Source organism: Phacochoerus africanus, chromosome 15 (genome assembly GCF_016906955.1).
Source record: "Phacochoerus africanus isolate WHEZ1 chromosome 15, ROS_Pafr_v1, whole genome shotgun sequence".
Classification (NCBI taxonomy): domain Eukaryota; kingdom Metazoa; phylum Chordata; class Mammalia; order Artiodactyla; family Suidae; genus Phacochoerus; species Phacochoerus africanus.
The window spans coordinates 52,522,276-52,536,630 of record NC_062558.1 but is presented as its reverse complement, the minus strand read 5'-3'; the positions used below and the strand labels follow the sequence as shown (position 1 = coordinate 52,536,630).

General features: G+C 47.7%; 1 long non-coding RNA gene across 3 annotated transcripts; it reads left to right on the top strand.

Moving 5' to 3' along the window:
* Positions 1–5,675: 5,675 nt before the first annotated feature.
* On the top strand, positions 5,676–13,941 carry LOC125116689 (uncharacterized). 3 transcript variants are annotated; one of them, XR_007132406.1, is made up of 4 exons: positions 5,676–7,348; positions 10,718–10,904; positions 11,158–12,779; positions 13,037–13,941. It is a non-coding gene; the product is annotated as an uncharacterized LOC125116689 (long non-coding RNA). The 3 variants fall into 3 exon arrangements; XR_007132405.1 differs by lacking the exon at positions 5,676–7,348 and adding an exon at positions 7,355–10,061; XR_007132404.1 differs by lacking the exon at positions 5,676–7,348 and having other exon boundaries at positions 7,355–10,904.
* The last annotated feature ends 414 nt before the right edge of the window (positions 13,942–14,355 follow it).

Genomic DNA, 14,355 nt, shown 5'->3' with positions numbered 1-14,355 from the left:
ACACTGAGCAAGGCCAGGGATCAAACCCATGTCCTCGTGGATACTAATTGTGTTTGAAACCTGCTGAACCACAGCAGAAACTCCCCCATTTTCTTTTTCTGGCTTTAGTGTCACTGCCTGAGAAAGGAAACTCATGTTGAGATTAAAAATGAACAAAGAAAAACAAGTTCATAAAGTGACCGTGTTCAATATAAGTTTGTGACTGCATAATATTGTCGCCAGGCTCCAAAATGGACAAGTGTTAGTATTGTTAATTGGACATACGTTACACTCACAGCTTCACACACCTTGATCAACATTGCACTTGGCATGTGGACATGGACACCCAAACACTTTGGTAGAATGTTAGGACTATAGTTGCTCTAGTAGAACCACAAAGACTCAGCACAGAGTTCTGACACTGCCACTCTTGGCCTGGGCTGAGAACACCCCAAGTAATCACCCAGATCCAAGGAGGCTCTCATCTGAGTTGCACCAGATGATAGGTAAATGGAAAAGGAGGCCATATTCTCGATTGCAAAGAGGTATTAGTAACACTTCTGTCACCCAAACAACTCTATCTTAAACTTAAAAGATTATCTCCAGGATATAAACATTTATTCTTGTTCTTTCTTGGAGTCCAAAATACTTAGCAATTCTGAAATTTCCATACCAAACCCCAAATTATGTTTATCCTATATTCTGTGACTTTTTTGATGATAGAAAGTGGGTGTTATTCATTCTGTGGCTGGCATATGATCTGTCAAACAGTAGACATTCAATAAATGTGGTTGAATGTTATAATTAATATAGCAAATATTTGTCAGAATTATATGCTCCACACTTCAAGTGTAGCCAGAGGTCATTGAGCTGGGAAAGTAAAGGAAATTTGGTTCATTAATATGACGGTTTTCAAATAAACTATTAACAAAGCAATAAGGGGAAATATTTTAATAGATTTGAAGTAGTAAATATGATGAGGACAGGAAGGGGAAAAATTGACTCTTTCCTTTATCCCTAGAATTTGGAAACTTTTTACCAGATTGGTCAACTCTACTTTATTCTATTAAGAGAAGTATTGAGTGTTTATAAATATAAGTCTTATGTTTGTACAGGTGAAGTTCTGTAGTTTGGCTTAAAACATCTTTGCATGAAGTTTTGCTTGGCATGAAAGGAGAGATTCCATTCTGTTCTGCAAGCATTAAACAAAAGTTCTATCTTATGTTCATTCCTCATATAGCACATGGGTATTTTCATCCCCCTACGTACAATACTCCAAAGAAATTTCTTTGGAGCTTATGCATAGGGCTATGGGAAGGCAACATGTTGAGCAATGCCCCCCCCCTTTTTCAAACACACAGGAACTGTCTCTAAGTTTGGTGCAGGTTTGAGGAATAATTAAATTAGGCTTCCATGTTGGTGAATCAGCATATTGATTTTTCTTGGCAGAAAGCTTTCTGGAAAATGTCTATGAAATGTTTAGTGACTCACATCCTTGTAATTCATGAGGGTGTAGAAACCACTGTCCAAAGAGATGGCTATATATTTGCTTTGTAAGCAAAAGGCATGTATCATAGTTGCATCTAAAATAGTGTCCCATCTTTATCAAAGGCACTGAGTTTTACCTGTTTTTATTTCCTAGTGTCCTATTTCCTCAGTAGTCATTTTAGATATGTCATATGCCATTTTTATTCCTTTGCCTACAAATAAGTCAATTGTCTGTACTATAAAATGATGCCTGCGACTTTGTGGTGATATTATCCCCTAAGTTTAATAGTGAAATAAGGAAATAAAACTATAAACAAACAAAGAATGTGGTTGGCTTTCTTTTTAATCCAAGGTCCATAATACAGCAACAGCGTCTTATTGTATAAAAAGATAGAATACTTTGAAGTGATAATTCTGGAACAAACCCTTATTTGCATTGGCTTCTCTATTTTACATGCACTAGAACTTTCTTCAACAATGAACATTGCTGCTGTCATAACCCCAGATACTTACAATACCCTGTGTTTAGGACTGTGAATTAAATGTGTCAATTATATCTGCACCCATCATCCTAACTTTAAGACTGCACATGAAGAAAAATATTTACCTCTAATATCCACTGTCAACCTAAAATGAATAGACTACCAGTTATTTCTCCACCAAAGACAGGTTTATTTGGGGTCTGAAAGCGTGGCAAGCCTCATAAAAATCCCCAAAGAGCCAGGGAAGAACACATTTACAAAGGGGAAAAGGAAGTTGGAAGGGCTCTAGTAAACAAAGCATCCACAGCTATTCATTTGCCTGAGTCCTTGCCAGGAAAGAAGAGTTTTTCTTCTTTCCATTGGGGTCTGCTGTCCTCATAGGGCTTGAGAGCTCTCTGTTCTGGTTTGCTAACTCTCTTTAAGGTTTCTGTTTATTAATTTTTTATAGTACTTCAAAGGGAATTTTGTTTTCCTCTTTTTAAAAGAAATGCTTACCGTTTGACCCCTCTTTTTTGTTTCCTTTGGTTTCCTTCACTGTGCACAAGCTTTTTAGTTTGATGTAATTCCACCCACTGGTTAATGTTCGATTTTGCTTCTTTTGCCTTTGAAGTCAGATCCAAAAAAAAAAAATCAATTGCCAAGACTGATGTTACGAAGTTTATGACCTATTGTCTTTTTTTTCTAGGATTTTCATGGTTTCAGGTCGTCTGTTCAAGGCTTTGATCCATTTTGAGTTGAGTTCTGTGTGTGATGTAAGATAGTGGTCCAGTTTGATTCTTTTGCATGTAGCTGTCCAGTTTTCCCAACACAACTGAATTGCAGGTGCTGTCCTTTCCTCCATTGTATATTCTTGGCTTGTTTGTTGTAAATTACTTGATCATATATGTATGAGTTTATTTCTGGGCTCTCTATTCTGTTCCATTGATCTATGTATCTGTTTTTTATGCCAATACCATACTGCTTTGATGACTGCAGCTTTGGAAATAGTGGGATGCCTCCAGCTCTGGAAATAGTGGGATGCCTCCAGCTTTGTTCTTCTTTCTCAAGATTGCTCAGGCTATATGGGGTCTTTTTTGTTTCTATACAAATGTGAGGATTAATGTATCTTTTTTCCTATGGAAAATGCGTTGGAATTTTGATAGGAATTGTATTGACTCCTGTAGTTTCCTTTGGGTTAATATCTTAACAATATTAATTCTTCTGATCCATACGGATGAAATATATATCCATTTATTTGTATCTCCCTTAATTTCTTCAGTTTCTGTGTCTTATAGATTATGGATTTTGTTATTCTCAACCTGTGTGTGCATAAGTTGGGATAAAACAAATGACTAATTAGATATTCTAATTCAATTATTCCTGGTTTCCTTGAGAACCAGGATTCCCAGTGTGGTGGAATATGTAACAGAAGAAATTAAGTAAAAGCCATACAGGTCTCAATTTGAATTGGAGTATTAGTATAAACTCCCAGAATATTTTACCATGTATGTAATATCTAGTTCTTCCCACGGAAAAGAACTAGAAACAATAATCAATTCAGCAGCAAGGAGGATTTCTAACATCTCAATTGTGGTCTTTAATAAAGGAAACCACAGCTTTTTGAGGAAATAGCTGATTCTGCCTTGGGCAGGAAATATACAAGAAGAATTTGAAACATCTTGCCAAAGCAGATATCAAGGAAGTATTCAGCCTACTGGAAAAGACATTGACATACACAAGCACTTGATATCTGGTAGAAGTGATACAGCAGGTTAGTGGGGAAATGATATTCTTAATAAATGGTACTTAAATATCTACATGGGAAAAAGACTACTACCTCACACCACACACTAAAGTAAATTACATGTGGATTAAAGACCTAAATTTAAAAGTCAAAGTTAGAAAGCTTTTAGAAGTCAAACAAGTTGGAAAGTTTTTAAGAAATAGTTTCATGACCCTGACTCTTAAAGATTCAAAAAGCCTTAGCCGCAAAGGGGGTAAATACATTAAAAAGTATGAAAAGAAAGACATAATGGAAGAGATCATTCCAAAACATACGATATTAAACAAATACAGAATATATAGAGAACTTCTATAAATCAATTTCAAAAAAATTATATAATGCAGGAGATGAAAGATAACAACAAATTCCTTGCCATTCCTCACAATGAAGGGTGGAATTTAATTTCCCTTCTCTTGATCCTGGGCTGGCCTTAGTGACTTGCTTGACAAATAAATAGAATACATGCAGTACTGGGTCAGAAGAGCCTTACAGCTCTTACCCGGACCTCTTGTAATGCTTGCTCTGGAGAAACCACATGCTGTGTAAGAAGTCTGACGACTCTGAGACTGTCATGCTGTGAGGAAGCCATTCTCCAGCCACTCCAGATCCCAGGTGTGAATCATTCCAGCCAAGGCCAAACTGAAGATTCATGAGCAAATTACATTGTTTTAAGCAACTAAGTTTTCAGGTGTTTTTTACGCCGCAATCAAGAAGTAAAATAGTAACCCAACAACAACAAAAAAATGGACAAAAGATTTGAATAGTGGTTTCCAGGCACCTGGGTGGAAGAAATGTTGGTTAAAGGGTACAGATCTTCAAGTTGAAAATGAGTGAAGTTTCAGGATCTAATGTATAACATAGTGACTATACTATTTTTTAATAGCCACACCCACAGCATATGGAAGTTCCCCGGGCCTATGCTGCTGCTGCAGCAACACCAGATCCTTTAACCCACTGGGCCAGCCAAGATCAATCCCGCACCTCCACAGTGACCCAAGCCATCACAGTTGAATTCTTAACACAGCACCGCAGTGGGAACTCCATGGTGACTATAATTGATAACACTACATTATATAATTAAAATTTGCAAGAGTTCCGCTATAGCAGCAACATCTCTGGAGCACTGGGATATAGGTTGGATCCCCAGGCCGGTACAGTGGGCTGAAGATCCAGTGTTGCCAAAGCTGCAGCGTAGGTTCAAACTGCAGCTCTGATCTGATGCCTGGCCTGGGAACGCCATATGCCAAGGAGTGGTCAAAAAAAAAAAAAAATTCAGGAGTTCCCGTCGTGGCACAGTGGTTAACGAATCCGACTAGGAACCATGAGGTTGCGGGTTCGATCCCTGACCTTGCTCAGTGGTCGACGATCCGGCATTGCTGTGAGCTGTGGTGTGAGCTGTGGTGTAGGTCGCAGACACAGCTCAGATCCCACGTTGCTGTGGCTTTGGCGTAGGCCAGTGGCTACAGCTCCTATTAGACCCCTGGCCTGGGAATCTCCTTATGCCGTGGGAGCAGCCCTAGAAAAGGCAAAAAGACAAAAAAAAAATTCTAAGAAGGTAGATCTTGTATGTTCTCACAAAAAAAAAGGGGGGGTAAATATGTGAGGTGATGAAAATGTTAATTAAAATGGGATGGGGGAAGGATTATTTCACTATGTATACTTAAATCATCACACTTTAAATATCATACATTTTATTAGTCAGTTATATATCAATACAGCTAGAAAAAATTAAAAATAAATTAAAATTTTTTAAAAGCAAATTAAGTTAAATAACAGCCAAAATGGTTGAGGAATACATTTAGATGGCAAAATTATTTTTAAAATATCATCAGTGAAGGCAGAATGGAGATCATATCTAGGGCAGAAGGAAAAGATTCTGATCTGAGAGGAGCACTGGGAAGATTTTTGTTAGGTGTTAATAATATCTCTCTCTTTTTTTTTTTTTTTTTGCCCCAGGTGGTGGTTACATAGGTGCCTACATCATTCATAAAGTGGTAGATATGTGTTTGATGTGCTTTTCTGTAAACGTATTTCACAAGACAAAAAAAAAAAAAGAGTTTCCAGAAGCTCCGCTCACCCTCCAGCTGCATCTGTGTGCACAGTCTCTCCTCTCTCTTGTTTCTGTGCATGAGGTGCTCTCGCTCCTGCTGAGTCAAGCCTCCATCCCAGGACATCGCCACAGCAAGTCTCCCCTGCCCTGCATCTGTGTGTTCCCCTCTCTTATAGGACCTGGACCCCTCCTCCCTCCCTCCAGCTGCTGCCCCATCTCTCCCCCCTTTAAAGCAAACCCGGTCAGAGGCTCACCTAGAACCACCCCCAGCCCCAGCTGCTCCTTCCTTCTCTCTAGAAGCCTCTCCCATCAGGCTTTGCCCCAGCAGTCACCCAGCTGCTCTGTAAAGGACCTTCATGGTCTCTCTGTTGCTGAATGCAGGCATCCCCCCTCCGTCATCTTACGCATCCCCTTCTGCAAGGACTCCCCTCACCTGCCTCTACTGCCCTCTCATTTCCCGGGTTTTCTCTTACCGCCTCTAACCTCCTGGCTTCTCCTACTCTACTCCTCTACTTCCCGCCCCCTCCTTTCTCCCCCCACCACACACACAAAAACACACATGTCTTGCTCTTCCCTTTTCACATTCCCTCTCTGGATGATCTCATCTGCTTCCAAGATTTTGAATGCCATCTCTGCACAACTCCCAAACCTTGATTTCCAGCCTAGCTCTCCTGTGCATTTCTATCCCTTTTATCATCAGCCTCTAAGCAGCCTCACCACTAGAGTGCACTCTTCAATGCTGACTGGACAGCCCAAAGGGGAGTTCCTCATCTCTACCTCCCCAAACCTGCTTCTCCAAGAGCCTTCCCCAACCTGCCAGTTCCAGCTTTTCTGATGGTGAGAAACCTTCCAGGTTCCCTCAAACCCCACATCCAATCCCACAGCAAATCCTACCTTCTCTTGCTTCACCCCTCTGGTCTCCTGACATTGCAATCCCCCTAACTGGTCCCAGGACTCCTTCCTTATCCCTGGCAGTCTGTTCCCAGTTGCAGCAGCCAAAGCAATTCAGTTACCAGGTGTCCATTCTGTTGCTCCCGGGCCAAGAGCCCTCCTTGCTTCTTCCTCCCTCAGGGGAAAAGCACCCCCAAGTTTTCCTCCCAGGCCTTGGCCCTGCTGCTCTCCCCATCCACCCCGGCACCCTGGCCTATCTGAATCCCTCAAATGCACCTGTGCACTTGCTGTTTGCTCCACCCAGAATGCACTTGTCTCAGACAGATAATTCCATCAGAGCCTTGGGAGAGGAGTCTAGACATGCCTCTGACGGTCTTTGCTTTAAAGGGAAGGAGAGATGGGGCAGTAGCTGGAGGGGGATGGGAGGGTCCAGATTCAAGAGAGAAGTGAACACACTGACAGTCTCCCCTCACTCAACTGTAATCTCCAAGCAGGAGGCTTTTCGTAGGTTTGACTCACTGCAGTATTCCCAGTGCCTGGAACAGTCCCTGGCACATTGAATTAAAAACAAATAAAAAAGATGAAACAGCCACGTAATAAGGCAACAAAAGCGAAGATTTGCACCCAGGTGTCTCTGACCACTCATCCTGCAAGACCAACCTAGGAAACTGAAAGGAGCTGGGCTTCGAGGAGCAGGTAAGGATCTGGGAGCTCCGCCCTGACTCTGGCCTGCTTTCTCCTCCTCCAAATTCTGCCTGGAAAACCAGCCGGGTGGCAGGGATCTGGGAGCACAGGAGGGCCTCTTCTCCTGGGGTCTCCAGGGGGCAAAAGAGCCCTCTGGGCTAACCCACATACTCATGGCCTGAGGAGTCCTGGGGTGGGGCACCTGAGGTGGCCTAGGATCTCAGCCTCCTGCCACTTCCTCCTGGAAGCCCTGGGGCCCTGGGGGAGGAACTGAGGCCCCAGGGCAGAGCAACCTCAAGCCTCTGAGGTAAAGCGAAGGAGAAGTCATCCAGGTGAAGAGCTCAGTGGTGTCCCTCCTGGAGCTCTTGAAGCCTGGGAAGGAGGCATCTTTGGAAGAACAGATAGAGGTCAGTGTGTCTGGATTGAGGGGATCAGACCAGGGGGACAGCTAGCAGGAGGAATGGCTTAAGTCTGGCTGAGGATTGGGGCTTTTCCCAAAAGGGCCGCTGATGGATTTCCTCTTTGTTATCAGAGGAACAGAAACAGATTCGCCTTTAAAACTTCCCTCTCTTAGATCAGAGGAAGTGAGAAACAAACCTAGAGCATGAATCAGGGACAAAGTCAGTGGTGGCTTGGACTAGGAGAGGGGACGCAGACACAGAGAGGTGAGGCATGCATTTTGCATTTGGGATCCGGGGACAGGGGATGAGATGGTTGCATGTGGGGATGAGGAAGAAAAAGGGAGCACTCAGAGCCCCAGGGTCTAGTTTGAGCAGATGAGGAGATGGAGCTGCTGCTGCTTGGACCTGGGCAAGGGGTGAGAAGAGAGTTCCAGAAGGCCCACTGGGACCAAGTAAGCCTTAGACACGTATGAGGTCACATCAGATCTGATGTACTTTCCAAATGAAGTCACTGGGAGAAACTGCTTCTCAGGATTGTGAGCAAGGGTATGATCTTCTTACCCTGGCTGACTAAAAATCCTCTTGTTCCTGGTGAACTTGACTCTGTTCATACAGGGGATGGGCCTGGATGAAACATTCCAGCCAGCAGGAGCATGAAGGAAGAACAAGTGAGACTGTCAAGTCTTATCTGCTGATGGCAGCCCATCATCTGTCAGTCTGTCTGTCCCAGGGCCACCATATGTCCAGCTAGAGAAGACGAGCCTGCTAGGCTGTGTGCCCTGAGAAGGGGACAGTCTCACTGCAGCCAGCCCTGTGGTGATGAGTGTGGACAATGAAGCCAGAATACCTGACTCTTTGTTACCCCAGCTCCAGCTCCTGCTAGCTGTGTGGCCTTGTGTCACGGGCTTCTGACCTCCTAGGCCAAGGCTTAACCCTTTCTCATCGGGATTGCTTTGGAAATTAAAAACCCTAATATCCTAGGAAGGTCTTGCCCATCCCTTCCTATATGGGGGCAGTTTTCTTATGGCTCCAGAGACACTCACTCATACACACAATGGCACACAAACACACATACACATGGGCACAGTGACACTAAATAAGAACTATGGGATGGGAACAGAAGAGGAACAGACAGGTAATGAGAAAAGGAAAAAAGGGGGTCGAGGCATGAGCTATATGTGCCACCACTCCCACATTTTCCATGCCTTATCCCACATGTAGCTGAGGACATCCCTAAAAGTATGCGCTAGACTCATGGCCGGTGTGCAGGTGGGGAGTCAGACAGGCCCTGAGAGCCATGCTGACTTATCCTGGATGGAGAAGAGCTAAGAGTGAGGAGTTGCATGTGGAACCCAGGTCTGTTTCCTCCAAGCTGCACACAGTCCCTCCCCGGGAGCTGTGGGAGGGCTGGGTAGTATAGTGTGCAAGTCACAGGGTTACATGGAGAAGGGAGTGAGCAGACAGCAACCCCAAGGGCTGTGTGTTCTGTTGGGTGAGAAGGGCATTCATGGAGGGGACCCCAGGAAGTGAGGTCACTTCCTTGGCAGTGGAGCCCAACAGAACTCAGAACCTCTGTAACCAGGCACCCACACACTAGGGACAGCCCAACAGCCAGGTCATTTGGCTGGAGTCATTTCATAGAGAAAGATGTTCTCCTGCTGTGTCCCCACTTACAGGGGCTTCTGCTTCAGGAAACCCTTGAGTGAGAAGTTTCTCAGATTCCTTAGACAATGGTTCAATTCTCCATTCCAATGCCTCTGGTCACTTCCCAGGAGGTCCCCTAAGGTAATACAAGGTGGCTGAGAGCAGCAAACCAATCCAGGCACGACCACCTCTGGGAGCCCTCCATGGGCAGGGCCACCACATCCCCTCATCTGCGTGTGGCGGTGGGGGGGGGGTACGGATCTGAGGGGAGGTTTCCCCCTCTGGGAGAAACAGGAAGGGCAGGCCTTAGCAAACTGGCAGTCCTGTCATGGTCACACCCAAGGACAGGGCTGGCAGGGGCCAGAGAGGATTCCTGTGGTACCTCTTATCTGTGGCAGTGTGAATCCATGGCCCTGGGGTGTCAGCTTCTTGCCATTCTTGGTGGAGGTCAGGGCCAAGAGTGCAAGCCTGTGTCTAGAATGGAGATGTCTGGTGGGTCTGAGAAGCCGCCAAGACAGCAGATGGGGCTCTGAGGCTTTCTGCCCGACTGCCGGGCATTGTGTTCATAGGGCTCCACACAGGAGATCGGAAAGGAGCCGGTCCATGGAGGGCCCTGCTCCCTCTCCCCACAGGAGGGGCAGGTGACCCACACCACCCGCAGAGGCCAGGGCAGGCTCACAGTGAGTTGAGTGCCAGGGAGGAGGTGACTCCATGCCCAGAAAGCCCCACCCCAAGTCCCAGAGCCACCCTGCTCCTCCCCTGGGTTCCCTTCCCCAGAGTCCTGCTCCCAGAAAAATCTGGGCCCCCATCTCCTCTCCCACCTGCCTTCCTGGCCCAGGTGCTGCCCTGGCCACATGCAAAGTCACAGTCCACACATGTGTAGGAATCTCAGAAAGAGACTTGGATGGGATTTGACTTCATGTCACAAGCAGGAGGTTTCAGCCTCCCTTTTTCTAGAGGGTTTCCAGTTTTGACTCAGTGCCAAGGGGTCCACGTTTCCCTGATCATCCCAATCCATCCAGCGTGGGATCAGCCTCTGTGACCTCGTGCCCGGAATGGGATCTTCGGGGAGCACTCACAGGGATGATGCAGTGAAGGGAGGGAGGTGCTGTCCATGCTGGGCCACCAATTGGCCTGAGATCACAGTCCGTTTCACCACAGCCCACTGCCAGTTCTACAGGTGATGCCAGAGCCTTTCTCCTGTTGAGGGCTCTCCTGTCCCACCTTGCCCACAAGTCCCTGAGGCTTGGGGATTTGATCTGAGCTGCAGCCCCAGCCCTCCTGCTGGTCCCTGGGGCTGCCTCTGACTGCAGGCCTCTGCTCTGTTCCTCCCCAGGGGGCAATGGTGACAACAGTGGACAGGCAGGAGACCTGCCCGGTGTGGAGGGTCCAGGGAGGCAGGAGCTGCTGGGAAAGCTGGTGCCTGCCTTCCTGGGCAGCGGGCCTGCCTACCTCGCCACCTGCATGGGCACCTGCAGGGCTTTGGCCACCACCCAGCAGGTGCTGGACCTTCTGTTCCAAAGGTGAGCACTCTGCCCCACCCCCACCCCCACCCCCAGCAGGGACGGAGTCTGTGAGACTCTGGAACGTTGCAGCTCCTCTCTGAGCCACAGTTTGCCCCTCTGCACACGAGGGGCAAGGGAGAACCAGCTCCCTAGGTTGACTGTAGGGCGCAAGTGGGTCCTTCAGGGAAAGTGTTTTCTGAGGACCTGGCCCTGGGGAAAGGGCTGCTGGAAGGGCTGCGGCTGTGCTGGTTGATGCTGTTCCTCTTCCCAGGGAGGAAGCCGCTGCCTGACTGCCTCTGGCCTTGGGCTCTGACTGTATCTGCATTTGAAAGGTGATGTGTGAGGAGTTCCCTGTCCTGGGTGAGTGTGAGGAGGGATCCCTGGGGGCGAGCAGGGGGCCCCTTGCTCCCCTGAGATACCTGTGATGGGACAGGTTGGGCGCCTTCTTTCTTCCAGTGCATAGGAAGGCCCACTAGGTGGAGATGCTTTCCTAGGAAGAACCAACATTTAATGTATGGAGCAGACAAGAGTCCTGCAGTCCAGGGCTTTCATTCTCCCAGGCAGGAGGGGGAAGAGGGGGGTCACCCCGTCATATGTGTCATAGCATCCAGGTGTGTCCTTAGCACCATCCATGTGACACCTTCCTGGCCCCCTCTATATATGGATGTATCCTCCCTTACTCTGAGGAGGATGGAGGACCTCTGCACCAGCTGAAAAGGTGAGTGGGCTTTGATTCAAGACGGAAGGACACCCTTCTCCAGTGAGCAATGTGGAGCTGTGGGGTCTATGGATGGACAGGGGCTGGCAGGACCCTGGATCCCACTCAGCCTATGGTGCCTGCTGAGGGCAGAGCTCTGAGGGCTTCTCCTGGTAAAGAGGAAAGGAGAGCCAGAGTGCTGTGGACGGAGCAGTGGTGCTGAGAGGAGCATCCATCCGGGAAGTCAGAGGACAGAATCAGCCCCTAAGGGAGTCCACACCTGTCCTCTCTCCACCCCAGCCCTGCCTCCAACCCCACCCTGCCCCCATTCTGGGACCCAGAACACTAGGTGTGGAGAGCATTCTGCTCACTGATGTGGTGGAAACTCAGCAGTGGGGGTTCAGCTTGGAGCTCAGGGGATGAAGTGAGCACTTAGGGGCCAGCTGAGCCCACCCTGCCCTGTGGGAGATGAGGGTCAGTAGCAGGAGGAAGCAGAGTCAGGGCCCCTAGAGGATGAGGCTGCATGTTGGTGCAGGAGCTAAAGGCTGAGGTGTTAGGAGGCCCTCGGGGAGCTGGGGCAGGAGACAGAGTCTGTTTGTTCCTTCCTGGGTCAGATGTTCCTAGAGCACCTACTGTGTTCCTGAGGGTGCAGCGACCAGAACAGACATCCTGCCTGTCCTCACAGACATGGCATCCATTGCAGAGGGGCGGGGAGAGGGACAGAACAGTGTGCCAGGCTTCGCTGAAGAAAGGGAGAGGCGTTCCCACCATGGATGGAGGGCTATCCTTTCCCAGGGCTTGTTGCCTGCCCCTCGTCTGTGCCCAGGCCTCAGCTACCAAGCATGCCAGGCTAGATGGGACATGGGGTAGAACCGGCCTCTGGATGGGCAGAAGGGGAAGGCAGAGAGGCCCAGCTCCCCACAAGGGCTGCCTTGGGATCCCAGTGGGGAAGGAGAGGCCAGGCCTCTGACCCTGCTGCCCACCCGACTTGACTCCTCCCAGGGCCATGTGCTCCATCCTGGGCACCTGGCTGCACCGTTACCCTGAGGATTTCCACCAGCCCCCAGAGTTTCCCTGCCTGAAGATGCTCTTGGCTTACCTGGAGCTCAACATGCCTGGCTCAGCCCTGGAGCACCAGGCCCACCTTCTCCTGGCACAGCTGGAGCACCTGGAACCCGCTGAGGCAGAGGCTGATGGTGAGGAGGGCTCAAGGTGGGGGTGGGGGAGGGGAAGGGGTGGGGCCACACACAGAGCAGAGCCTCCTGATGCTGGAATTGGGCCAGGAGCAACGAGGAGGCTCAGATCACTGTTCCCCTGGGCTGCCTTCTGGGAAGACTTCCTGGGGGTAGCATCTTGGACTGGAACCTCATTGACTGGCAGGGAGAAGTTTCCTGTCTTTGGGAGGCCTGTGGAAAAGCAGTCCTACTGATATTTTCTCTCCTTGGGGCTACAGAACCAGCTCCAGAACCTGCTATGAAAACACCTTGAGACCTAGAGCCAGCCATCCTTCTACTGCCCACTAGAGCTCCAGAGCCACAGCAAGCTCAAGCCACAGTTCTTATTCAAGGTCAAGGGCCTGATCAAGGAGATATGCCTGCTCCAATTCCAGAACCAGAGCATGCTCCTGCCCTCACTCTCATTTAAGTTCAACGTGAGGAAAAGCACCTGCACAGGCTCCAATTCTAGATCCAGAGAAAGTGCCAGCATCAGTTTTCCTTCCATCTTTGGAGCCTGAATCATCCGTAAAACCTGATCTAGAGCTTCCTCTACAACCTCAGCCAGTCTCGTCAGCAGCCTCAGTTGCTGAGATTAAGAAAACCTTTGCTCTGGAGCTCCGCCCCAGGCTCTGGAGCTCCATTGTGCTTTGGCACCAGCTGTGCACCCGGGGTGTCATCCAGCTCCAGTTCTGGACCTGGAGAGCACAGGGGACTCCATTCTTCTAGTTCCTCGGGTGCTGGAGCCAGTTCCTCCCCCAATCTCCTCAGAACTGCTCCCAGGTCAGAGAGGAGCACCAGCATGTGCAGTGCCCTTCACAGCCTATCAGGAGCTGCCCTGGTGCCAGCAGCAGCCCTAGAGCCTTCCTGCCTCTCCCTTGTACATATAGTAAATCGTTTATTCTATGATGTAAAGTTCTCTTAAAATAAATTTAATTCTTTGCTCATTTTAAATTGTATACGTGAGTGGCATTAATTACATTCACAATGTTACATAACCCCTTCTAATGTCTACTCCAGGACATTTGTATTCTTTTTGTCACCAAATAATATTCTGTATGTAAGTGAACTTTGCACATGTGTCTATATTTTCATCTGTTTATGGGCATTAGGATTGTTTTCACCTTTGAGCTCTTGTGAATATTGGTGCTATTTATATTTGTGCAGGTGCATTTAAATATTTGTATTCACTTCTGTGTGTATGTGTATTCACTTTTTGGGAACATTGATTTGGAGTTGAATATTGGGGTTGACTGAAAACTCTATGCTGACCTTTTGAGGACATGCTGAAATGTTACATACAGTGCTTATACCATTTGACAATCCCAGAATTTAGGTATACAATTTCCACTTCTTCATCCATGTTGCAAACACAGTATTTCAATGCACAATTAATACTTCCCTTAATATTTCCATAATATAGCAGAAAAGCCAGACAACACAGGCACAGACAAGAGGCAGATTTTTTTCCTTGATCATATAAAAACAAATATGGACATAGTCCTTGCTGACCCTCAGCTGCACAGCACAGCAGTCAGCTATCATTTGTCTTTCTGTG